We start from the raw sequence: 24,315 nt of genomic DNA on the forward strand, positions 1-24,315 counted from the left end.
TGAGACACACAAGGGTACTCAGGGCCATCTGCCTGGTGTGGAAGGAAAGCCATCTGTGCTCTGCAGATGGTCTGTCCCCATCTCAAGAGCACGATATTGTTTTTGCACTTTTCACCTGTGGCAGAGGCTGCTAATAGCCCTTCTTGCCTGTATTTTGAGGAAGAGGGTCCTCTCTCCATTCCCTTTTTAAACTGAGCATGTGGCCGGAAACTACATTGACCATCCTCCCTTGCAGCCAGCTAAGCCCTAGTTAATAAAGTATAGAATGTGGTATGTGCTAATGCTGTGGACATTCTCAACGGAAGGAAGTATACTCGTATCCCTCCCCTTTCCTCCTTCCTACAGGCTGGAATGCAGACACAATGGCCAAGACTAGAGCAACATTTTTGGTCCATGAGGACAAAGGCTATAACCATAGGGTAGCGGTCCTTAAACTTTTTGGTTCCAGGACCTCCTGTATACTCTTAAACATTCTTGAAGATTACCAAGAATCTTTTACTTGTGTGAGTTGTATTTATTGATATTTCTAGTATCCAAAATTAAAATAGAAATATTTAAAACACAAGCATACACAAGCATATGTTCCATGAGAGCTCAGAGCCGCACCATCTCATATCACAGAACCTAGGACCCTGCACTGTATGCTCACCCTTCAGAGAGAGAGAGTAAAGAGGCAGCTAGCGTCTTCGCATTATATAAAAGCACTTTGGCTCTTACGGATCTCCTCAAAGGGTCTTGGGGACCCCAAGTTCCCTGAGGAATAGTGCAGCAGTGACCTAGATGGTGTCTAAGTCTTGGGGAAATTTGCAGAGCGACTAAACACTGTGTCCAAGTCAAACTCCAGGCATGTCACGTGAGAAAAATGAAACTAAGCTTCTCTGCTGCTGAAGATGCTGCTATTTGGGGTTTCTTGTCTGCAGTGGAGACATGTAGTCCTCAATGACACACTCTCCTTGGGGGTTTAGAGGGATGCACCCTGGGATGGTGGCCCCTATGCCTCTGGTTTTTCTCTCACAGGCACTAAAAATAGCACATGCATTCTCATGCAATTGGAGAAATTTTTTTAAAACACAAAAATTTTCAGAAAGACATTCCTCCTTTGTCAGTTCTTAAGCAAAAACATCATCTCGCTTTAACTTACACAGTGAGGCGGGGCATAAAGGAGAAGTCCGAACCATGATTCATCTTGGTTTGTAGTCGCCTTGCATGGTAAATGTTGCCCCTGAATATAAAAGCACAAACAGGCCAGAGTTAACCTTTACCTTCCCAACACCCGAGCGACACATGTGTCATTATCCCCATTGTGCAGATGACGAAACTGGAAAGTGAAGGAGCTGGCCAATTATTATATTGCAGTGTTTTCCGTTGTCAAAGCATCCCTACTCATTAATTGGCACATCCACTCAATAAGCCTGTAAGGTAGGTAAGTGCCCTTTGTACTCACATGCAAGTAACCCTGCATTCCTGATGGATCCTGAACTCATTAATATTCTCCCTACAGCCCCTGGAGCTTGTCACATATGTAGAAGAGAGAGGAGGAGGCATGTGGAGAAGGAAGACAGCTTCCTCAAATTAGAATGTCCAGCTGGGACCCTTTTCTCCACTCCTCCTGGGAACTCCCCTCTCTGAGTCTGATACCAATTATCCTCAGGGTGGAATCCACTGCAGCGCTGTCCTCCAGGATGTGACTTACACAAAGACCCTCGAAGCACAGCTGCCAGGCCCAGCAAGCTTCCAGCATTGTCCTGTGTCCCCGTGGAATCTCTTTTTGAAGAAGGACTAAGACCATTCAATGGCCCCTCAGCTCTCAGAAGGTATTTTCACTAGGTTTGAACTGGACTTAAGAGCAGGAAGAATTAGTAAACTATTTACACTTCCCTAATACTGTAGGTGGTTGGGAAAATGCTCTAGATGGTTGGGGATTGTGACAAAAGAGTGTCCAGAAATGTTCAGTGGCTGGCGATAGGGTGCCCACTGCCGTCCTCCACACCCCGTCCTCAGCTCCCTCTTTTGCCTCCGTCTTCTCTAATAGCCAAGTTGGAACCAAACATCCAAGAGAAAAATATTCTAAACCACACAGTTCAAGGACAATATGTCTGTAATTAAGAGAAGATTTTTGATCCTTAAACTGAAAACCCAACACATGTTAAATGCATGTAGAAACACAAAAGAAAGCTGAAAGCTTGAAACAGTTCATTTTGAAAAGTATGCAGATTTTGAAGAAAATGTCCCTGCTGTGGATATCTTAAATATTTGCTTAATATTCACTGACAGTCGTGCTAGAGTGAGAAAAATGGTCAGAGGGGCTTTTCTTTGGCCAGAACGTTCCATGCTGCTTTGTTCTTTAATACTTTTCAGTCATCATGAAAGAACAGTGGAGTGTCTCTTAGCATTGAATCCTAAAGAAAAGAATCAAAATTCACCAATTGTCTTACAGGCACCTGTTTGGATCCAGTTCTGCCTAGAGAAGGAGGTGACCCAGAAGATAGTGGTGCAGCTTCCTCCCAACCTTAAACTCCAAGAATAATGCACTTGAATTTAAGGATAAGTCCACTGATTCAGAGAGGTGTAATTAAATTGTTTTTCCTAAATGTCCTTAATCTTAAGCTTGAGTTAAGATTTGCCAAAGCCCTTCTCTTGAATAATTTACCAATATGCAGTCCGGGACTTTCTTTCCCTCCCCTCTCGTCCTTTCCCTTCTATCTTTTCTTTCTTCCTTTCCTTTTTACTACTTCCTTTCTTTTCTTTTTTTCCCTTCCCCCACTCCATTCCTTCCTTCCTTTCTTTCTCTCACTATTGTCTTTCTTCCTCCCACTCTTCCCTGTGTTTATCTTTCTTTCCTTTGTCTTTCTTTGCTTCCTGCTTTCCCATGGTTCCGCCTTTCCTCAGTTCTGTGCCTTTCTCCTTTCTTCTCTTTGCCTTCTTCTGTCCTTTTTCCTTTCTCTGTCTCTCTCCTTCCTGCCTTCCCATTTTTAAATCTTTCTCACTTTCCTTCGTTTTTCTCTTTGTTTCTATGACTTCTTTCTCCTTCTGCCTAATTTTCTCTTTCCTTCTCTTTTCTTACTTAGTTTTACTTTAAAAATTGCTAGGTATGTGGGCAAAATTCTTGTCACAAATTGGCTTAATGTAGTACTTATTCATTAACTCTAAGCTCAGAAAACAAAAAGCTTACCATCATTTCTTATTTCCAACACAATAAAATGTCTTGATAGAACATAACTTAAGTAAAAATGTTAAACTTACCCCCTACTAGTGCTTTCCTTGAAAAAAACTGTTCTATGCAAGTTTGCTTCAAAAATCTCAGAAGCGTAAAATCCTCATTAATAAAAGCTCAGTGTATTTATGGTGTCAAAATATGTTTTAAAAAAGCCAAAAGCAACTGTTACACAAGTTGCCTCATTATCATTAATCTAGCATCATGCCTTTTAGGTGTCATTTCTTTACACAATATACTATCATTGATGACTTTCAGCAAATACATTATGGCAAAGGACTCCTCTCATCAGAGGCAGGCTTTGAAAAGGATATGCTAATTTCCAGGGAGCAAGAAAACATCAAAACAGTGCCAGCAAATAGCCAAGGGACTTTAAGTTCTTAATATCCTTCAGAAGTGCTTTATCTCCTAGTGCAATGTGTATCATAGTATAAACAGGAAATAAACCAGCCAGAGCATCAAAGAAGCACCGGCCATGGCTGTAATTTCAGGTCGGGCTTAATAAAGGTTATCTACAGTAAGCTAGTCAAACAAAAGGGTGCATGTTTGAGACAGCCATTTGTTAATGCCCATTCACGGCACCCTATCAAAGAGATCCCAACAATGTCTCGGGACCCCGCCACAGCTCTGCCCCAGTGCAGCTCCCTTCCCCGTCTGTGGGGCTGTTTGGATGCCCTCATTTTGGGGGGATTCTAACTTTGAGGTGGTCTGCTTATCTGAAGTTGGCCTACTTTTATGCAAATATATATGTGTGACTATCAAAAATGGAAAAGAGTCTGGGAAAAAAAAAAACAAAAAACAGACCCAGGCATTCTACCCAGATCCATGGCCAAGCAAAGGCAAGTTTCCGTAAAAATGCTTGGTGCCTCCAATAGTGTAAAAGCCCCAGCTAAGTCCAGGGTGGTTCCATTCATGGCTTTGTACCAGAGCGTGAACTTGGGAGCAACCACAAGAAATAGTCTTTCCTCTGCTTATTAGTAAGTAGTACAGTCTTTTGAGGTTCTAGTTTAGGTGCCAAAATGGCTCTTGGTATTCCCGAGTCGGCAGATGAACAGGAGAAGGAATCCAATCTGCTCTCTGCTCCGTGCTAAACAGAAATGCTTTTTGACAGTCACAAGCCAGGAGGTGCACAGACAGGGAACAGAAGGCAGATGCTTCAGGGCAGACTCAGGCCTGTCCTGGGAGCCATTCTGCCAACTCAGGTGACACCCTGGCCCAACTGACCACTCGCCACACCTCCACCCAGCCCTGACTCCTCCTCACACCCCTCACTTCCCATCTGGGAGGGGAACGCTCAGTGTTTGCAAGTCAAATATGCCATTTCAGCTCCTCCCAGTGGTGACCACGCAGGTGCCAGAGGACAGATGGGCACCTGCAAGCAGTCCCTGCCGCTTCTCGCCAGGGCAGGGCGGGTCAGGGAGGTAAAGGGTCACACGCTCCTCTGGAGCCCAAGTGAGTCACTGTGATTATTCCTCCCTTCCAGGCATTTCCAACAAAATTTGATATTCTGTGGGCAGTTTCTCAGTTTAGTCAGCTCCATGAGGGAGTGGGGAAGGCGGGGAGAGGAGTAGGAGAGACTATGCCTGGGGACACCCAGAGCTTTGGCTGGTTCTCCCCACCCCGAAATGTCCCATTTTCCCAGCTCTCATCCCCTCCGGTGAGGAATTCCTGCTTTTCCCCAGGCCTGACCCCAGCTCCTGTGCAGACCCCAGGGAGGAGGGAGGGGCCCCTCTGGCCCACCGCCTGCAACCCATCCATCTCAGCCCGTCAGGCAAGGCCAGGGCTGCATCTCCCCCCCTACACCCCCCCCTGGCCCCCAGCTGTTGCCATGACAGGCCTCCGTGCAGTGGGGGTGCAGGCAAGCCAGACGCTGCTGGCCAGGGCACGGAGGGTCAGCGCCATGGCTGGGGCGATGCCATATGCCAAGGCCCACAGCTCAGGGCTGAATCAGCCAACAGTTGCCCATCGAGACCCCGCCAGCTCATTGTTGGAGCAGCTGGGGGGCGGAGGGCGTTTCGTGCTTTGTTGAGAGATATTCTGTCTTTTTCATCTCTTCTCTAGTCCTCCGGCCCCCAACAGAGGCCTAACTATGCCCAGCCCTAGCACACCACATGGCTGGGAGCCGGGACTACGTGAGAGCCATGTCGATGGGCTGGAGTCGCAGAGCTGAGTCTCCGGCTCCCACGACGGTTCACACCTGCCCCCCTCCTAGACTCAGAATCTAGCCCCCACTGGCAAAACTCAAACTTGACAAATTCCCACAACACAAGCAACCCAACCCATCCGAATTCCACACCCGCCCTGTAATCTCTCCACCCTTATATTCTGCCTGTAGGAATCTGATAAAACAAAAAAGCAATCACTCCCACAAACAATGAGGGCTGCACCATCCATTCAGGGTAACAGATCAAAGCACCAAGGACAGACAGAGCCATAAACATCAATCTCAAACCCCCAAGACATTTATCCCTCGATCTTAGCCCCACCCATTACCAGCCAGTTCGTACAGAAGTGTGGAGGCGCTGGGATGCCTTTGAGGACAAGTGTAATTCCTATCTGTGAAAGCCAGCCATGGGAAAAGTTCAAGGCAAAACAACCTTGTCAAAGTCAATTTTTAAAGGCTTGCTTGTAACTGGAGTCAAGCTTTTAGGTTTTTTTTTTTCCTTTCTTGTAACTTAACTTTCAGCCAGTAGGGAGGCTTCCCTGGCCAACAGGCAAGTTTGTGAGGGTTGAAGCCACAGGCAAACGCCTAATACCATTATTTTAAATTTCACTCACTCAGCGAGTGTTTATGGACAGATTTCTTTCTGCATGTGTGCAAACCCCACCCTGGTTTACATTCAGGGAATATTCTACCCCTCAAAGGGTTTTAATGGCAATTGGTCATTCTCTATGCTTATATCACAATGTTGTTCTCTTGGGGGACAAAAAATGACCCTTGAGAACTTGGATAGACCAGGGTTTTGGTCCAGCTCTGCCATTTATTAGCTGTGGGAGGCTGGATTTCCTGTTCTCTAAACCTCATAGGATTGCTCTGATGATGAAGTTGTCAAGGATTATAATGGGAAGTTCCTTCACTCCTTAGTACGGACCAGGCATGGTGGTAGGCACAAACTTTTCTTGTTTTATCCTCTCAACTACACTATAAGGTAAGTGCTGTCATTATTTACATTTTATAATACAAATGATGAAACTAAGGCACAGAGAGGCCAAGTAGCTGCCCAAGGCCACACAGCTACCTAATGGTGCAATTGAGATTTGAACCCAGACAAACAGGCATACTGTAATCTGCTGTGTATAATGCACACCCACATTTTAGTACTAATTCCCGTGCATAATTTGTATTATGCACGGGAATTAGGGCTACCCATGTATAATGTGCACCCTTCCTTTTCCCTCAAAAATTTGGGTAAAAAAGCATGCGTTATATGCAGTGAAATATGGTAAAGATCAAATCACATGAAAGGGAAAGTTAAAAAACTCTGAACTTGTGCTGTCCGGTGCAGCGGCCACAAGCCACACAGAGACAGAATATTCCCACCATTGCAGAAACTTCTCCTGGACAGTGCAGAGCAAACAGCAGTTGTCAAACATTTGTAACGGCGGAACTTTTTTTTCCTAATAAATCTGATATGAAAGCTTGGTGTGTGAAATAAACAAAAATGCCATTTTATTGAAATTAGTATCAATATATTTAATATAGTCAAATTCATAACATTTGCTGGTTACACAGTGAGAACCATAATGTTTTATATGTCATTTACTTTCAAACATTTTCACTGTGAAATATTGCATATGCACACACAAAATGCACAGGACAGAAATGTACAGTTTAACAAATAACGATTAAGTTAGACGCCCATGTAACCACCAACCACCCAGGTCAAGAAATTGAACTTGCCAGGAGTTGAGACACCCCCGCCCTGGCCACATCTTGCCACTGACATCCACTGCCACCTCCCAGAGCTCACCAACCACCATGAGGCTGTCTCTGCTGCTGGAAACAATGCTAGGTTGAGGGTTCTAGAGGTGAGATAAGCTCAAGAAGAACAGTATTTCATAGTACGTGAAAACGTATGAAATTCAAATGTCAGGGGCCACAAATAAAGCTTTATTAAAACAAAGCCATGTTCCTTCTTTTACACATTTTCTGCTGCTGCTTCTGTGCTACAAGGCGAAGTCAAGTAACCTTGAGACTGAGACTGTATGCCCCACAAACCCAGAAAGATTTACTATCCGGCCTCTACAGAAGAAACGTTTGCTCAGCCCTGTTCTCGGTGACGATCCATTCTTAAACCAGCCTCGACGCCCAGTGCGTACATTCTTCCCATATTTTCATTTTGGTGGTAAAGCCGCGTGAAACTTCTGATTCACACAACGAAGAGGATTCACACAGCGAAGAGGTGGACAGTGGTTTGGTTTTTACTGGACTCTCGCTGCCATTTTGAAACACCCTGTAATGAAACTGATCTGAAGACTCAAGAGTCCAGTCTCAACTTTATTTTCAAGTTGAAACACAGTATCTAACCTTGGTTTCCGTTCATTTTTATTTTATTTTATTTGTTGATTACAGTTTGCACTCAACACCATTTTGTATCAGCTCCAGGGGTGCAGCCCAGAGGACAGACATTCGTGGAGGTGACGCAGCGTTCCCTCCGATTACCCCAGGGCCCACCCGCACCTGTCACACCTACCGCAGATTTGGCTCACGTGGTTTATCGCAGGCACAGAAGTGAGAGGAGAAACACTCCCGAACTGGAACGAGTGCAGAAAAAAAACCCACACTGTAATACAATAGTATTAGGATGACATGTAAGTTCACGTGTTACCGTGCCACCGGAAGCGAGGCCACGCCGAGAGCAAGGCCCGCCTGCGTGAGCCGCGGCAGTGCGCAGTTCCCTGCGAGCGCCTTGCCCAGCCTGGTTTGGGAAAAGACCGCTCGTCCCCTCCAGTCAATGAACACATTGCCACGAGGTTCCAGTGTAAGCCCAGAGACGACGAGTTAAGACACGGGTGCTTTCTGCTACACTACAGTTCAGGGGGTAACACCCTCAAGTAAAGCTGTTGGTTTTAAGCACGGTTGTTTAAACGGTCTTAATTGTTTTTTAACTGAAGTTGAATTAAATGATTGGGGGATCCCTAGCCACTGAAGTGTTTCTATGATTAGGGAAGGAACTGGAATTTTTTGTTTATGATTCTTAGGTAGTACTTCTCAAAAAGTACGAAGGTGGAGGTGGGCTTGCGTATCAGAACTGGGGCGAGAGACAATTAAATACACTCTTAGCATGCCCGGCACAGAGTCGGGTCCGACAAGGGCTTGGCCGCTGGGCTGTGCTTGAGGAAGGCTGAGAAGCTCTGCTTTGGCGTTGAGCCGGGTCGCCTTTCCCTCAGCATCTTCTAAAGCAGGGTGTCAAACTCAGTTTCACGGGGGCCCACAGCAGCCTCGCGGTTGCCTTCAAAGGGCTGAAATAATTTTAGGACTGTGTAAATGTAACTACTCCTTAACTGTTAAGGAGTTGAAATTACATTCAGCCCTTTGAAGGCAACAGCAAGGCTGATGTGGCCCTTGCTGAAAATGAGTTTCACTGAGGGGGGGGCGGGGGCTGGGATGGGAGTAAAAGACAGAAAACTGTTCTTGAACAACAATTAAAATAAAATCTAAAAAAACCTGAAAAAAAAAAAAGAAAATGAGTTTGCCACCCTGTTCTAGAGTATCTCCGAACACTCCCCAGCCTCCTCTTTCCCAGTCTCCCTCCCCACAACCTGCTCTCCTGTGGACCCCATCTTTCTTGACCTCCTCTGCTCTTCCTCCAGCCCCCTCCCAGTGCCAGGCCCCAGCACTCCCTCTGCTGCATTCTGGGGGGCCCTCCTTGTACCAGGTAAGAACTAACAGCTAACTCTGGCCTGCAACATGTGTTCTCACACTCTCCCGCTCCAAGTCTCCCGTTTCCGTGGACTTCTCAGGAGGCAAGGCAGCCCCATTCAAGAGGCATCCTTGTAGATACCACCTTCACAATTTTTGCCCTGTACAGGACTCAAGGATCCTACTCAAATATTTATTTTTATTGTAGTCATTATTAAAGTTATTGAAATGTTTGCTTTTAAAAGGAAACTTGATCTCAGTACCTGGAACAGAAAACAAGCAAGACTTGCCATGCATAGATGGTAACTCAAAGATACACGCAATGGGAACAAAGTAGCATTGCATGAGATTCTACCCGGGCACTGTTTCAGCTGAGGGTTCTGACCCCGAGTTCTGTTCTCTCTGCTGTTTAAAGGGAGCGGTGAGCAGGTTAGAGAGCTGTTAAGGCTGCACTCACCCCAGGGCTGAGCCTTCCTCCTTGCCAGGAGTTAGAGGATTGAAAGCGATTGAAAGAGATTTGCAAGGAGGAATCACTGCCCCTGACTGAGACTCAGTATTATTTAGCCTGTGATCCTTTACAATCGAAAATCATCTCCCTCCCAGGGAGTCACACGTCTATACTGAGAAACAGTGTAGTCCCAGATTCCAGGACTTCCACTGCTACTGATCAGCTCTGTACATTATGTCAGCTAGGCCTCACAATTGCTATGCCTTCCACCCTTCTGTACAAGGTCACGAACAGCCCTTACTTTGGAGGGGTGTTGTGAGGATTCAATGGGATACTTACATGCAAAGTTCTCAGCACAGCTCCCGCCATACAGTAAATGCTCAAGAAATGCATCCATTTATCCAACAAATATCTATCGACCACCTAAAACAGGCCGGGCACTGCTCTGGGCCCCAGGAACTCGCCTATTAGCAAAGACAGACTTCCCTGACCTCAGAGGCTTATGTTCTGGGTTGGCCATGACTGCTACAAGGGTTCTGAGGGAGAGGCCTTGCATCATTCCTGGTCTTCAGAAGGACACCATGGTGGTCAGGAAGAAACTTGGGCCATACCTGTGGTCTTGCAACAGGTGTGTCTTCCATGCCATTGGCTTAGTGTCATTCATCTTGTCACTGAGCTCACATCCTTGGTGCCTCAACTGGAGGCTTCATGGTAGGAAGCTCTGCTCTTGAGGATGAAATCAAAGACTCCAGGTAACCAAGGCAACCAGGAGAGGGACTCTGGGATGCTGCCTCCCCCTATGACTCATCTTTGGCTGGAGCTGAGCTGTGTGGTACATGTTTTCCAAGTGGGGCCGGAATGCTTGGAAGAACACACAGAACCCCCATTTCCCCACTTGTGAGAACAGGAGGACTTTCTAATCCTAATAAAGCTTAAGCTTCAAGGCCTCTCACTCTTTTTTGGTGGGTGTCCCTGAGTGCTGGCAGGTAGGGGTTCTAGAATATTCTAGTGGGGAGGAGAAGCCAGGTTGCAATTGGGAAGCAGTTCTGATAAAAACTGTGTTTTTAAAATAATTTTGTATTCTTTCTCTTAAACAGGAACCCACCTCCCCAAATCTTGTAAGCTTCAGGCCCCATAAAACCAGGGTTTGACCCTAACTGGGGGTCTCTAGAGAGAGGTGGACATGCTCCCCAGAAGAAGCTGGTCAAGGGGAAGGTCAAGACCATGACACCATCAAGCTCTAGCTACAATTCTTGCCACAGGTGGTTGGGGTGAATATGGGTGAGTCCCTTTGTCTCTATGGTCGATCATTGGTCTTTAAAGGGGGCGGCTGCGCTGGCTGATCTAAGGTCCTCACCTCTCAGGTTAGAATCACTCTTCTCTGCTCTAGCTGACCCTGCCCCCTGCCCCAGGGGAATTGGAGGGAGAGGGGAGAATGGCCTCTTCACACCACTGTGAACCCCAGAGAGGTGTGGCCGCTCCTCCCGCACCACCTCACTAAACAGGCCACCCCCCAGTCCACTGTGAGGTTTCTGCACACTCAATTTCCACAGCACTGTCTCCAAATCAGCACACTCCATCACAGCTCTTGATAACTGCCTGGTATTTTATTTATTAGATGATGAATTAAAATGCATATCTTTATAATGGAGCATATGAGTGAAGGTTGCTGATGTCCACCAAGAAGCTCCTGTGGAACTTTCTAGATACATAACATCTCAGCTGAACAAGCTCAAGGTCATTTTAGTTAGGTAACCTAAGAATTTTTCACATGCAAAAGGTGGTGTTGGCCCTGAAGATTGCAAGCATTAGTTCATTAGTCTAGAATTTAATGCAAAAAAAATCATACATTTAGATAAAAAGGTAGATAAATTCCTGTAAAACAGAAATAATGTTTTAGGATATAAATGACAAAACTCATATCAGCCAGTCTAAACCCCAAGTGAATTTATTTGTTGTTATAATGAAAAGTGCAAAAAAGCTTCAGGAGTGGTTTGATCCAGATGTTCAGAATGCATAAGGACTGCATTGCTTTTGTCTCATATGCACTCTCTCTGCCCTTCTAATGTGTTTCTGTGTTAGTTTGAGTACCCTGAGAAGCAGACCCTGAAACCAGAATCCTAGTGCAAATGGTGTGTTTGGGAGGTGATTCCAAGAACCCCTAGTAGAAGGGCAGTGAAGTGAGACAGAGGAGGGAAGGCAGGTAGGTACTGCAGGTGTGTCATAGAGCACATGGCCACCAAGGGCAACTGGAGCTTCATCCCACTGAAGAACTCTGGGAGGCAGTGCAGGGCTTGCATCTTCAAATCACCCTGCCCCAGAGGCAAGGGAGGAGAGTCTGTGTCCACCCATTCTTGTCAGCAGTTGCCATGGTCTAAATGTCTGTGCTCCGCCCCCTGCCCCCAAATTCATATGTTGAAATCCCAACCCTGATGTGATGGTGTTATATCCTTTGGGTGCAATTAGGTCATGAGAGCGGGCCCCTCATGAATGGGATCGGTGCTCTTACAAAAGGGACCCCAGAGAGCTCTCCAGCCCTTTTTCCCTTATGTGCGGCCAAGACAAGAAGTTGGCTGCCAGCAACACAGCAGAGGACATCACCTGAACTGATAATGCTGGCTGCCTGATCTCAGGCTTCCCGCCTGCAGAGCAGGAAGGAACAAATTTCCATTGCTTAGAAGTCACCCAGTCTGTGGTAATTTGTGATAGCAGACCCCAGCTGACTAAGACAGGAACCACTGGTGATGGGTAGGTTTCCTCATAATAAGAAAAATTCAACAGCAGCCAAAAGCCTCACATTCAACCCTTCCTGGCCTTCAAGAAAGGGTACACCTTTGCCTAGCACCCCAGCCACTCCCGAGCATCACTCTGATGTACCGAGGAACTCACACACCCAGCCCTGGACCAGGTTTGAGGCTTAGAGGCTGGGATGGGCTAACGTGTCCATCCCAGGGCAGTGCCAATTCCCTCCACCCTGTGAGGATTTCAAACAGAGACCGAGGGCTTTGGGGAAGGCACAGTAATGACATAATGGTCTGGACTAATTAGCAAACACTAGATTATTAAGCTCAAAGACACCGGAAGTCCCCTACAGGGGTCACGAGTAAACATGCCTGGGTGCTGGGCAATAATGTCGAAGGTGGCAGGGGGCCAGCAGGAGGCTGCTGTGTTCCTAGGGTCGCCACCCCGCCAAGCCACCAGACCTCGCTCTCAGCCCTGGGAAAGGGCTGCCACGAGAAAGTGTGGGCCCAGGGGCATCAGATTTTCTAATTTTTTAAGAATAGCCAAAAATCTGGATTTTTTAATATGAAATCTTCCTATCTGAAATGTTGGAAACAAATTCAAAATGCTTTGGATACTACGCAGGCCAAATAACACACATCTGTGGGCCAGACGCAACCCCGGAGTGCTGGTTTGCAACCTCTGGTGCAGATCCATCTCCTAATCTTAGAGAAGGGGAATGATCTCTTCCAGAGATGGTCAGTAACTCACCCAGGGTAACACAGCTGGCCAGGAGCAGAGCTGGGACTGGAACCCAGCCTTGCCATTATAGTCTGTTCTATTTTCCAACTGACTGCACTCAGGAAAACTTCACTCAGTGCCCAAGCCACAGATGGCAGACTATGGCCCATGGGCCAAATCTGGCCCACTATCTATTTGTATAAATAAAGTTTTATTGGAACACAGCCTCATGCATTTGTTTACTTATTGCCTATGGCTATAATCCAACTACAATGGCAGAACTGAGTAGCTGGGACAGAGACCACATGGCCCTCACAGCTGAAAAGATTTACTGTCTGATCTTTTACCAAAAGAGTTGGCTGATCCCTGCTCTAGACCCTGGACATTTTCAGATGTCTTATTTCTTGCTACAGCTACTCATGGGATATCTCAGTGGTCCGAAGACTATTACTTAGGAACTCCTCTGAATCCTACGTGCAGTGCGGCAGGTCCCAGGGTGCAGGGACGAGGGGCGGGGGTGAGAGAGCCCAGCCACAGAAGTGACCGCATCCTGTGTGAGTCGTTCCCAGAGATGACGGAACAGGCTGACTGTCACCTCCAGCAGCACCCTGCCACCTACAGGGTGTGACTGTACTTGGAGACAGGGTCTGTGCAGAGGTAATTAAGTTTTTTAAAAAGTCCTAATCCACCATGACTGGTGCCCTTTTAACAAGAGGAAATTTGGATACAGACACGAACACAGGGTAGACAATGTGAAGACACAGGGAAAAAGTTACATACATGATGAACTCTGGTGAATACTGCTGAGCAACCCTCAAGTTAAACTGAAAAATCGGAAAAAGCTATACACAGTTTATGTTTTCAATTTTGTGTGCCCATGGATATAAACATAATTATAGATATTTCCAAACAGAAATGAAGGCACGCATAAGTATATCATAGAAGGAAATTGATCAGAAGGGTAACCATATATTTTTTCTTCTTGTCTAATGTTTATAATTAACATAGCTTACTTATGGAATATAGAAACATAACAGTTGTTACAATGTTAATAGAGGTCATTCAGGGCAATGGGATTATCAGTGACTCCTGTTTTATATTACACTGGGTTTTGTATTGTCTGATTTTTCTACAGTAGGTGTAAGTCATTTTTATAACCAGAGGAAGGAAAAGTTCCCAATACTGAAAGAAGAAAAGCCTGGAAGGAAATGCAGAAACATGCTGTTGTCATTGATCTCTGAGTGCTCACACCACGGAAATTGGAAAATGCTGCCTGCCACGGCTGGATTTATTGCTCTCCGACTGTCTAGACTTAAGGAAGTGATGGAAATTATGTTCCTAATGCAGGTTAGAGTCAAAAGTGTGTCATTTCTGTAACGATTCCATTATGAAGAGCATGCACACAAAATTTAGATTTAGGATTATTGTTGCCTTTAATTTAATTATCTGCATTTTCCACATAAAATACAGCAACCGTGTATTACTATCATGATGGAAATGAAGGGAAGAAAGATTTTTCTAAGAAATTAGTAGGAAAGCTGTAAGTTCTAGAGTGAGTGGCAAATAGCATATTTCACCAATGGCTGACATAAGACAATTGTACAACACACTGTTACATTATGTACCAGTCAAAGCAAAAAAAAAAAAACCACTTCTAATTGAATTACAACGCTTCCATCAGTTGCAAGATGCATACAGATTTCAGGGGTGTCAAATGTGAAAAATACTGCACCTTAGCACTGACGACCTTGAGCTGGTAGCATCACACACACTAATACAGAAGCAAAGTGGGTTCAAAGGCGTGACCTGTGCAGGCGACCACCCCAAAGGAGAGGACCACGGGCTGGGAGAGTGAAGGCATGGCCCAAGAGGCAGGTGGCAGCTAAAAGATCTGGAATGCCAGCTCCCACCCCGGATCCTGGTGGCCAAGGTGTCCTCTCTAGAGGACACTCACTCACTGGGCAAGGAACCGTGACGTTTAATTGGAGAACACTTTGAAGATGAAAAGTACCAGGTGGGTATCATGGACATACACTTCTTAGGATGATACATAGAATAATAATAAAGCTCTCCCCACTGGGCCTTTCATCCGTGGATTTCAAAGCACTTAGCGAGCCTTAATTAACTCTCCCAGCACCTCTATGAAGTAGGCATTAATAGCCTCTTGCCTCAGATGGAGGCACAGAGGAGGGTAAGTGACTGGCCCCGGCCCTTGGAGAGGCAGAGACCAGTCATTCTGAAAGCGTTCCTTCATTAGGCAGATGCGTGTTTGCCGCCTCCCCTGTGTCGGGCCTCGTGCTGAGTGAGTGTGGGGGCCTTCCCAGCTGAAACTGGCCAGTACCCGCTTGCAAGGGCCCGTTGCTCCACTTTGGGGAATTTGGCAAGCCACTTGTGAAACAAGGCCAATATTTAACATTGAATTATACAAACTTATCATTGCATAAATTAATTTGAAAACAAAGGTAGGAAAAATTCACAACACATCACTCATTATTTTACTCCATTTTACTGTTTCTGTGCTCTTGAGGTCATTTGCATCGTCCGTATCTGTAAGGTGGGAATAGCCCACAATGATGTGCTGCTGGCCTTTGTTCCCCAGTGATGTTCCCACTAGTCACTGGAATCTGCTGCGGAGGGAAGGATTCACACCATGGAAATTAACAGGCACTACAGACTGAAGCTTGATTTATTGTTTTCTTAACTATCTAGACTTAAAGTGAGGAAGGGAATGTTAATGATGCAGGTCAAAGGTAATTGGGTGTCATTTCTGTAACTCTTCCAGATTTTTGAGGCTTCTCTAAGGACATCTGGGCTACATGTCCTCTGTCATTCCCACCCCCACTACCTTCCTTTAACCCGTTCCAGCTAGCTCTGTTCCTTCTCACACGGATCTTGTCTGAAGGATGACTTTCCTACAACAGCCTGAAGCCAGAGTCTAGGACTCCCTCCCCTCAGGGACACCCAGCTCCAGTCCGCTCTACAAAATTCTCTGTCCTCTGCAGGCTGGCGTTGCTACTGGGGCTTTGTCAATGCGATGCAACCAGTATTTCCTCTCCATTGCTCTTGGAGCATCCTTTGGAAAGTGCCCAGACCTGACAGCAGCCAGCATTCATGGCATTCCTGGAAAGTACGTCCTGCCAGGCAGGAAGAAGGGGAAGCTTTGTGCGGCAGCTGGGTTCCCAGCTCCCAGCACCCCACCAATGGCCCAAGCCCAGTTCAGACCCTGGTCATGCCTGCCGGAAACAGGGGGCCTGCGTTCTGCCTCGGTGTCTGAGATCGGAGCCTGGAGGGCGGGCGGCGGGCTGCAGTTCTACGCCCTCTCTCCCTGTATCCCACCATCTGCTCCTCGGGGCTTGTTACTGCTAATTTTTTTTTTTAAGTTCAAGAGGAAAAAACAAAGCAAACTGGTGAGAAATAATGTGAAGGGTTGGAACAATTTGTATTTAGAGGTGAATTTTGGAAAAGTATAATTTTACCACCTTTAGCTCTGTGGCCCTATGTTTTTCATCAAACTCTGAAAAAGAGAACAACAAAAATTAGGTCATACGCTTAGTGTACTCAAGGCACTCTAAGGGTTCCCTGTCCAATCCCTCCTTGCCTTCCTGACAGTATCCCAGGCCCCACCCTGGCTCCTCCCAAGCTGGAAGCTTCCTGAATGGACGGTAGCCTTGTTTTGTAGCCACCACATACTCTTCGAGCACATGCCCTATGTTTGGGTTATTCCCTCCTTAGTGGTTTGCATTTCTCCGAGATAGAAGCCAGAAACTTACTTTCCCATCCTCCCCAGCAGCAAGGGCATGGTCATGTGACTTGGCTCTGCCGCAACCGTTGTCTTGCTGGGACAAGGATTCAGGAGGGACTCCAAGAATCGGGCGTGGCACAGCACCCATCCAGCAGGCGTGGGGGTGGGAACACCCAGCTTCCAGAGGCAGAGGCTGTATCCCCAGCGGGGCCCAGGCTGTGCTCCTCGCTGTCCTGAGGGGTTGGCCAGGGTAGCCCCTGCAGCAGGGCTGACGGCATTGGGCTTTGTTTCAGGTTGCAGAGCCTCTGAGAGGTGGGTTCCCTAGACCTCTCTGGGTTTTATGAGTGATTTTTAGTAAATTCCCTTTTGGCTTAACTCTGCCAAAGTGAGTTTTATTGTTTGCAGTTAGGAATATTAACCAATATGGTAACTAACACAGTGATCCTGCCATCCGAAATGCATGTTTCTCCTTACATTGCAAGCTTCGAAACAAAGAGAAGGATGTGTTTCCTGTTCTCTCCTATTCTGGTCTGGCTCAGGGAAGCATCTGAGTTTGGAGGCTTTGGAACTTGACTGAGAGACGCATGCATTCATTCAAAAAATATTACTTGAGTACGTCACAGGAAATATAGTCAATAATATTGTAATAACTATACACAGTGTTGGATACTAGACTTATTGGGGGAATCACTTCATAAAATATAACTTTGTCTAACCATCTGCTATGTTTGGCATTGGATGTGACAGGTCCCCACTCTCACTGGGCTCACAATAGAGTCGAGGGGACAGATTATAACCAATCATATGAATGTAAAACTGTAGCTGTAACAAGTACTATGAAGGAGATAAAAACTGAGTAAACACAGAGATTTGACCCCGTGAGGGAGTTAACAAACGGTTTACTTCAGGAAACGACACATGAGGTAGAATCAACGTTATGGGGTGATCAGACACATTTTCCTGTCTGGTACATAAGAAGACTACAGTTCCCAGCCTTTCTTGCATCCAGGTGTGCCCATGTGACTAGCTTCTGGCTAATGGAATGAAGGCAGATATGAGGTAAGGCTTTCCCATACCTGGCCATCAAACATTGCCCATGCAAACTTCTACACTCTCACTTCCCCAAATCCAAGATGGCAAAGCCAGACAATGGGAAGATCCCAGGTCCCTAAGTGAATGCTTCGAGAGTGACTGGGGAGAGCCCAAGGAAACACTTTAATGACAGTGGGAAACAGACTTTTATTGTGTTAAGCCATTGAGATTTTGAGGGCTATTTGTTACTGCAGCTTAGCTCATTCTACCCTAACTAATACACAGTTGGGTAGGGAGCTGAAGGATGAATAGGGGTTAAATATATAAAGAGAAAGAAGGTGAGAGCATTCTAGGCAGAGAGAACAGGCCTAAGCAAAGGTTTTGTGGTGAGTGGGAGAAGGACAAGAAGAGGGAATTGTAAAAGGCCCATGAGGGCAGATGGAGTGAGAGGCAGCGGGGTCAAGACAAGGCTGTGGAGGCTGGCAGGGGCTAGACTGTGAGAGCCAAACCTCAGCCAAGGGAAGGAGTTACAGCTGCAAGATTCATGCTCGCTCACATTCCCACTGCCCAGAGACTCTGGCTGGGGTCCTGTCCATTTGTTTTCTAGCCAGAGACCCTGGAGTTCCTCACTGTCCGCCTCCTTCACTCCCAGATGCTGAGGGCCTTGAGAAGAAGCTGTACTTTTCCATTCTACAGTAAGCTGCCCACATCAAAGCCCAAGAAGCCACAGGCATCTGGGGAGTCGTGGGTCAGATATTTAATTATTCTAATCTAGAAGTCTATTCTCCCCACACTGCCAAGAACACAAAGTTCCTTTTTGAAAAATAGGGTAGTTCATTGGAAGGATTGACTCTCGCCCTTGATCTACAAAGCGCTCAGACTCACCTCGAGACCCCCGCAGTCTGAGAACACAGACACCTTCCCTCACCACAATAGCGAGCAAAGCAGGAGGTCTCCAGCATCTGCCGCAGAGGGAGGTGAGGGTGATGTGCGCTACTTTTATTTGTTCTGAAGAAAAGCCACCTTTCAAACGAGGAGATGCAAGTGGACGTAGATTTCTAAACAACAACTTTGTTGATCTGATAACATCAGATAAGGAAGTGGCCATAAAAATATTGCCTCATCTACAAAGCTCAGGACATATTTTTCCCTTTTGCTCTTTTTTTTTTTTTATCTTTGAGAAAGATAATGAAAGAGGAAGCCTGAAACCCCATTTCTATTGATGTTCGAATACACAACTGCTGGATTTAAGAACCAGAGGAGATCAAAGGCAACGGGTCCCATTTCGATAAAATTATAGCAGCGCTGGCAGAGGGCGTGGGGCCCGTTTAGGAAAGTCAGAAGCAAGGAGTTGTTACCACACCTTCATCTGAGCCGAGGACAGAAGGAAAAATGCCTGACATTCCGAGGGATTAATTAGGAATAAGGTTAATAACATTATAGCAGCTGCACACACATTCAAACTGATGTCTTTCCCTCAGCAAAAGCTTCAGGCCCCCCATACCCGTCCCATCCAAAGGAGGAATGAGTGGTGGTAACTGGAGTCTACTTCCAAAGGAGAGTTCTCCGGCCCCGAAAATCCAGCTGGCCTAGGGTCACCTGGTCCGTTCTTACTGGGGTCTGGGATGAGAGCTCAGGATAAACAGTGTTGGAAATACAGTGACAGGTAGGGAGCCACACGTTTCAGAGTAGCTTTGACCAAATCTCCGATTGCTCCTCTGGATATGACAGAGGATTTCCGTCCTCCCACCACCCCCCAGTTCAGGTGGGGGTTCCTTGCCCGACACCCGGCTATCCAGGGACAAGGCTGTGGGGCAGGTGCAGCAAAGCACGCGGAGACCTCTGGGGAAGCCCGCCTGAGTGGTCCCTGTAAATACAGTCAATGGCTACAAAAATCTAGTGCTGATATCAACAACTGATTATCTTTATTAAATAGTCTGTACATGCCCTGGCCGGTGTGGCTCAGTGGATTGAGCCTTGGCCTGCAAACCAAGAGGTCGCGGGTTCAATGCCCAGTCAGGGCACAGGCCTGGGTTGCAGGCCGATGTTTCTCTCCTTCTTCCTCCCTCCCTTCCCTTTTCTCTAAAAATAAATAAATAAAATCTTTAAAAAATATAGCCCCTACATGAATATTCTAGCTGTCCTAACCCTTTACATGGAAGTCCATGCCAACTCAGAGGGCAGGACATTGAAAGGTCTTACCTACCCTTTTGAATCCTAAACTGGTCTTTGCTGACGAAAATAAACACCCGCAGATGCAACTTCAGACAACCATGGGGGGTGGCTTTCCACACACATCGAATGATTTTACCATTAGCTTCATTCAAATGGGACCAGGGAGTAGAACTGATTTCAAAAAAACTAGAAACATGTTTTAAAGCCTAACTCACCCCTGTTTCTCCCCCACCTCTTTAGCAGAGATGGCAACCATATTGTTCACAGCTTGGACGTGCTCGACTACACAAAAGTCCAGCATAGACTGCATGCTCTAGGCACAGTAGGCCTTTCAAATCTTGCAACAGCCTGGTGAAGAAAGTATTTTATCATCCCTGTTTACAGATGAGGAAACTGACACTCCTGGAGGCCAAATAATTGTGCACAGTTGCTTGGCCAGTGAGTGACAGAGCTAAAATTTGAACCACTTTTCTACCCCCTCCCCCCATCTATACTCCGATTGGCTGCCCACCCTGCCCTTCAGGGATGTTATGTTATCTGCACCAATAAAAATACCTTTCTTCTATTGATGTCATTGTTCCCCTTCCTTTCTCATAAGCACCCGTCGCCTTTGTGTCCTAATCAGAACATTGTTTGGGCTTCTGCCTGAATCAGTGTTCTGAACAGCTATGCTTTGATCTCAAATAAATGCTTGTTGCCTCTCACTTTGAAAGGCCTTTTATTTTTAAGTTAACAGGAGGTAATCTAGTTTCCAATAACAGAGATGCTAGTGATCCATCAGCTGAAGGGGGGTGTGTAGCAGAATTGGCAGATGATTCTAGAGTGTAACCAGATTCAAACCTTGAAAATGACACTTCACTTTTTTTAAAAAGCCAGCTTGCCCTCATACTTAGGCAGTCTCCCTACAGTAGAGTGAGTCAGTGAGGAACACATCATTTCTAACACAGCAGAAAATAAAAGTCCAGACTAGAGGCAAAACAGGCATTCTCTCCTGGTGTTCTTCACAGCTTGGAAAAGCATGAATAGTAAACCCTGGTGTTATTTAGTGCAATGTACTAATAACACGCTCAGTGAAGTGATAGTCACAGAACTGAGCATTTTACGTATGTCATCTCATCTAACCCTCACAACAGCCCCATGAGGTGTATACTTTCATCCCATTTTTCACATAAAGAAATTAAGAATAAAAAATGTGAAGTAGCTTTCAGAGTTTATACAACTTCTCCGTGGTAGAGTTGGGATTTGAACCCACAACATTCTATGTTCACACTCCACGTTCTATGTTGTGTTTCCCCTTCACACAGCAGCAGCTGAATTCCCACAGTGGCTACCCCGAGGGCTCCACCTCCAGTCCCGGTCTTGCGCCCAGCACCACCGTCCAGGCATCCTGCCCAGAGACCTGAGTGTCGTGTCTTCTCTGTGGGGCCCACCCACATCCTATCCATCCCCAAACCTGACTGAGTACAGTTCCGTCATCTATTAGACGAGTGCCCTGCCCTCTCCCCACGATGCCTGTGCTTGGATCTTCTACTCACAGACTAGAGGAATATAAAAGATATCTCCTATGAGTCACTGGAGGTATTAAAATAACATCTGTAAGTGAAAAGCACTCAAAGTGTAGCCAGGGATTGCCACAGGTTTAGAATCCCCAGTTACAGGCAGGAAGAAAAAAAAAGGACAACTAAGAAATTCTGTTTTGAAAATTTTAAGTCTCGCTCCCATCCCCATGAAAACATACTCATACACTTCTTATGACTATGAAAATTGATACAACCATTTTGGGAAATAATTTGGCCACATATATCAAGAGCCATAAAAACGTTCATCTCCTTTGACCAAGTAATCCCAACTCCGGGAATTTACCCAAGGGAAATAATTCAAAATAAGAAGAAAAAAGTGGGGCTAGTTGTATGCAGATGTTTATTACCTCTTTGTAATAACAAGAATCTAAAAGCAAAAGAAATGTCAAATTACACTGGAATTGGGAAGTAAATTTCAGTGTAATTAACTCAATGGTATATTAGGCAGTTGCAAAAATAATAAATATGAGCATTAGGTAGGATCTTGGAAAAATATACAGGAAATAATGCTGGATGAAATATATATGCTCCCCAATTACAACTACATTAAAGAAGTATATTTTTACAGATGAAAAATGAAAGGGGCATTGGAGAAATGTAAATAACGTGTACGATTGATGAGTGGGATTGCGGATATGGCTTCTTTGATGCTTTTGAGTTGGACGAAAATGTGTTCAAGACCCTTTGAAGCATCTTAATGAAGGGAGTGGCTGTGAGTCCGAGTGGGGGACTCTGGGCCCAGACTTGCTGGGGGAAAGGTTCCTGCAGCCCTCTGTCCTGCGCTAGGGAAGTCAGCCATCTCCTCCTACAGGGCCTCAGCTGTCCTATGTCAGGGACAGCTGGCAAGACCCTCGAAGGCCTCCTCGTCCTGGAGAGAGAACCAAGTCCTTCTTGCCCTTAGGCATGTAGACCTGGGCTCTGGTCACTGGAAGCCACCAGGTCAGGGATTGGGTCCTGACCCTCTTCTTAAAATTGATCTTGTCCAAGGTCTAAGCAGCAAGTGAAGGTTGCTGGGCAAGGAGAAGAACTCAGGTCAGGGTCCAGGTGAGGGCAGTGGAGGGTTAGAGAGATGTATCAGCGCTCCCCAAGACGGGATGCAAACCACAGAGGCCATGGAGCTTGGCCTCGCTGCCTGTCTGGAGCTGGCCAAGGGGCATTACCAAGCCTACATGCCCAGCCAGTCTGCTCCTGAGCTGAGCCCGCTGAACCATCCTGCATGCATGGCCCCGTTCTCTCTCTTGCACCCCTCTCTGCTGTTTTCTTCCCGCCCTTGGCCCCAGGCCTGTCAGTGACACCTAAGGGCACAGTTTCATCCCTTCGTGGGACCCAGTGCTAACTGATGGTTGACTTGTTGGGATGAGTCCTTCCAGAGGCTGCATTGGACTCGGCAGCTGTGGCCCCAGGAAGCAACTCCAGATCTGGCCGTTTGCTGGAGGCGGGGGCGAGGCTCTCCACAGTGCCACCCTGTGAGCAAACGCTACTTTGTCACACTCAGGATGCCCGGCCTTGGCTTTCATCCCGCTGTGCACAGGAGGGACGAGGAGCCGGGGCTTTGGCTGATCAGAACACTGCGGGTGGGAAGCCAGCCAGGCCTCCACTGTCCCTCTCGACCATCTAGGACTTCCCTTCCAAGCAGCTGCCTTCGGATTTTCAAAGGGCATTTGTTCGGGGGACGCCGGTTTTTGCCAAGGCTGGCGCTGCTCTCAAAGGGGTTTGCAGTTGAGTGGCTCAGAATCACAATGGTGCCTCTTCGGTTTTCCTCGGTTGGCTGGTGCCTTCTGTGTCTGCAAGAACACGGACAAGCCCCACCTGCACAGAGAAGAGGCCTGCTTTAAGCAGTAAGTAGATGTGGCTATGAACAACATTTTCTTAAGAAATGCACTTGATACTTTTGAGCCCAAAGGTAAATCCAATAAGGTTAACCCAGGATAGACTAGTAAGAATCTGCTTCAAGAAAGATGGAAATAGTGTGTGCATTATCAGCGGGTCCACCTAAATTCCTGGGGGTTTTTAGATGCTGAAAAGTGACTTTAGTCCTGTTTTGCCCTTCTCCTTGGTTGCAGCATCTTGTTGTTGCTACTGCCATTGCTATTGATTTAGGGGAGGGTGACTCAGCCTGGGCACTAGCGGCATTTGAGGTAGCTTGTTTTTTTGCTGTTGGGGGCTGTTCTGTGCATCGTAGGATGCTGAGCAGCATCCTCGGCCTCTACCCACCAGATGCCAGTGCCTACCCCTGGTTGTGACAACCAAAAAGATCTCCAGATATTGCCAAATGTCCCAGAAAGTGGGGCAAGACTGCCACCCAACCTGTGAGAGTCTCGGGTTTAGGGAGAAGGGGAAATGGAGGAGGAGGAGGAGGAGGTGGGTGTCTATTAATTTGAAGTAAAATCCAACCCAGCACAGACGATCGCTTCCTCACGAAGACACGTCTTCACGAGTGGGATATTGCGGTGCTTCATGCTGGAACGTAACTAAAGATCAGGTTCCTCGTGCTACAACATCCAGAAAGGAGAAGGCACTGGGAAGGGAGTGCTGTTACAGCCGGTCACTCGGCACATCCGAAGTGTCCCTGCTTTCAACACGGCCCTCCAGTGAGCAGGGGTCCTTATGCCCTGACAAAGTCAGGGCAGTTTGTCTTTTCAGAGAAAAGATTCGTCTCAGGGGTCCTTGAGATGAAGCCCCTGGGAACATTGCCAGTTGTGTTTGGTGTGAGAGACTGAGCAGACTGTCTGGGCCGCTCAGAGGCTTAGCAGATTAATCAGAAATGAAGAAAGCATTTCTGAAATTCTTACGCATGTC

The 24,315-nt window shown here is 46.6% G+C and overlaps 1 long non-coding RNA gene across 1 annotated transcript in view; it reads right to left on the reverse strand.

Moving 5' to 3' along the window:
• Positions 1 to 24,315, reverse strand: part of LOC123817367 — a 52,749-nt gene that overhangs the window by 12,110 nt on the left and 16,324 nt on the right. The window contains exon 2 of the long non-coding RNA XR_006785406.1: positions 1,142 to 1,222. This is a non-coding gene — a long non-coding RNA (uncharacterized LOC123817367). The remainder of the gene's footprint in view (positions 1 to 1,141; positions 1,223 to 24,315) is intronic.

This window comes from Phyllostomus hastatus, unplaced genomic scaffold (assembly GCF_019186645.2).
Source record: "Phyllostomus hastatus isolate PE091 unplaced genomic scaffold, TTU_PhHast_1.1 phas_contig_210, whole genome shotgun sequence".
NCBI classification, from domain to species: domain Eukaryota; kingdom Metazoa; phylum Chordata; class Mammalia; order Chiroptera; family Phyllostomidae; genus Phyllostomus; species Phyllostomus hastatus.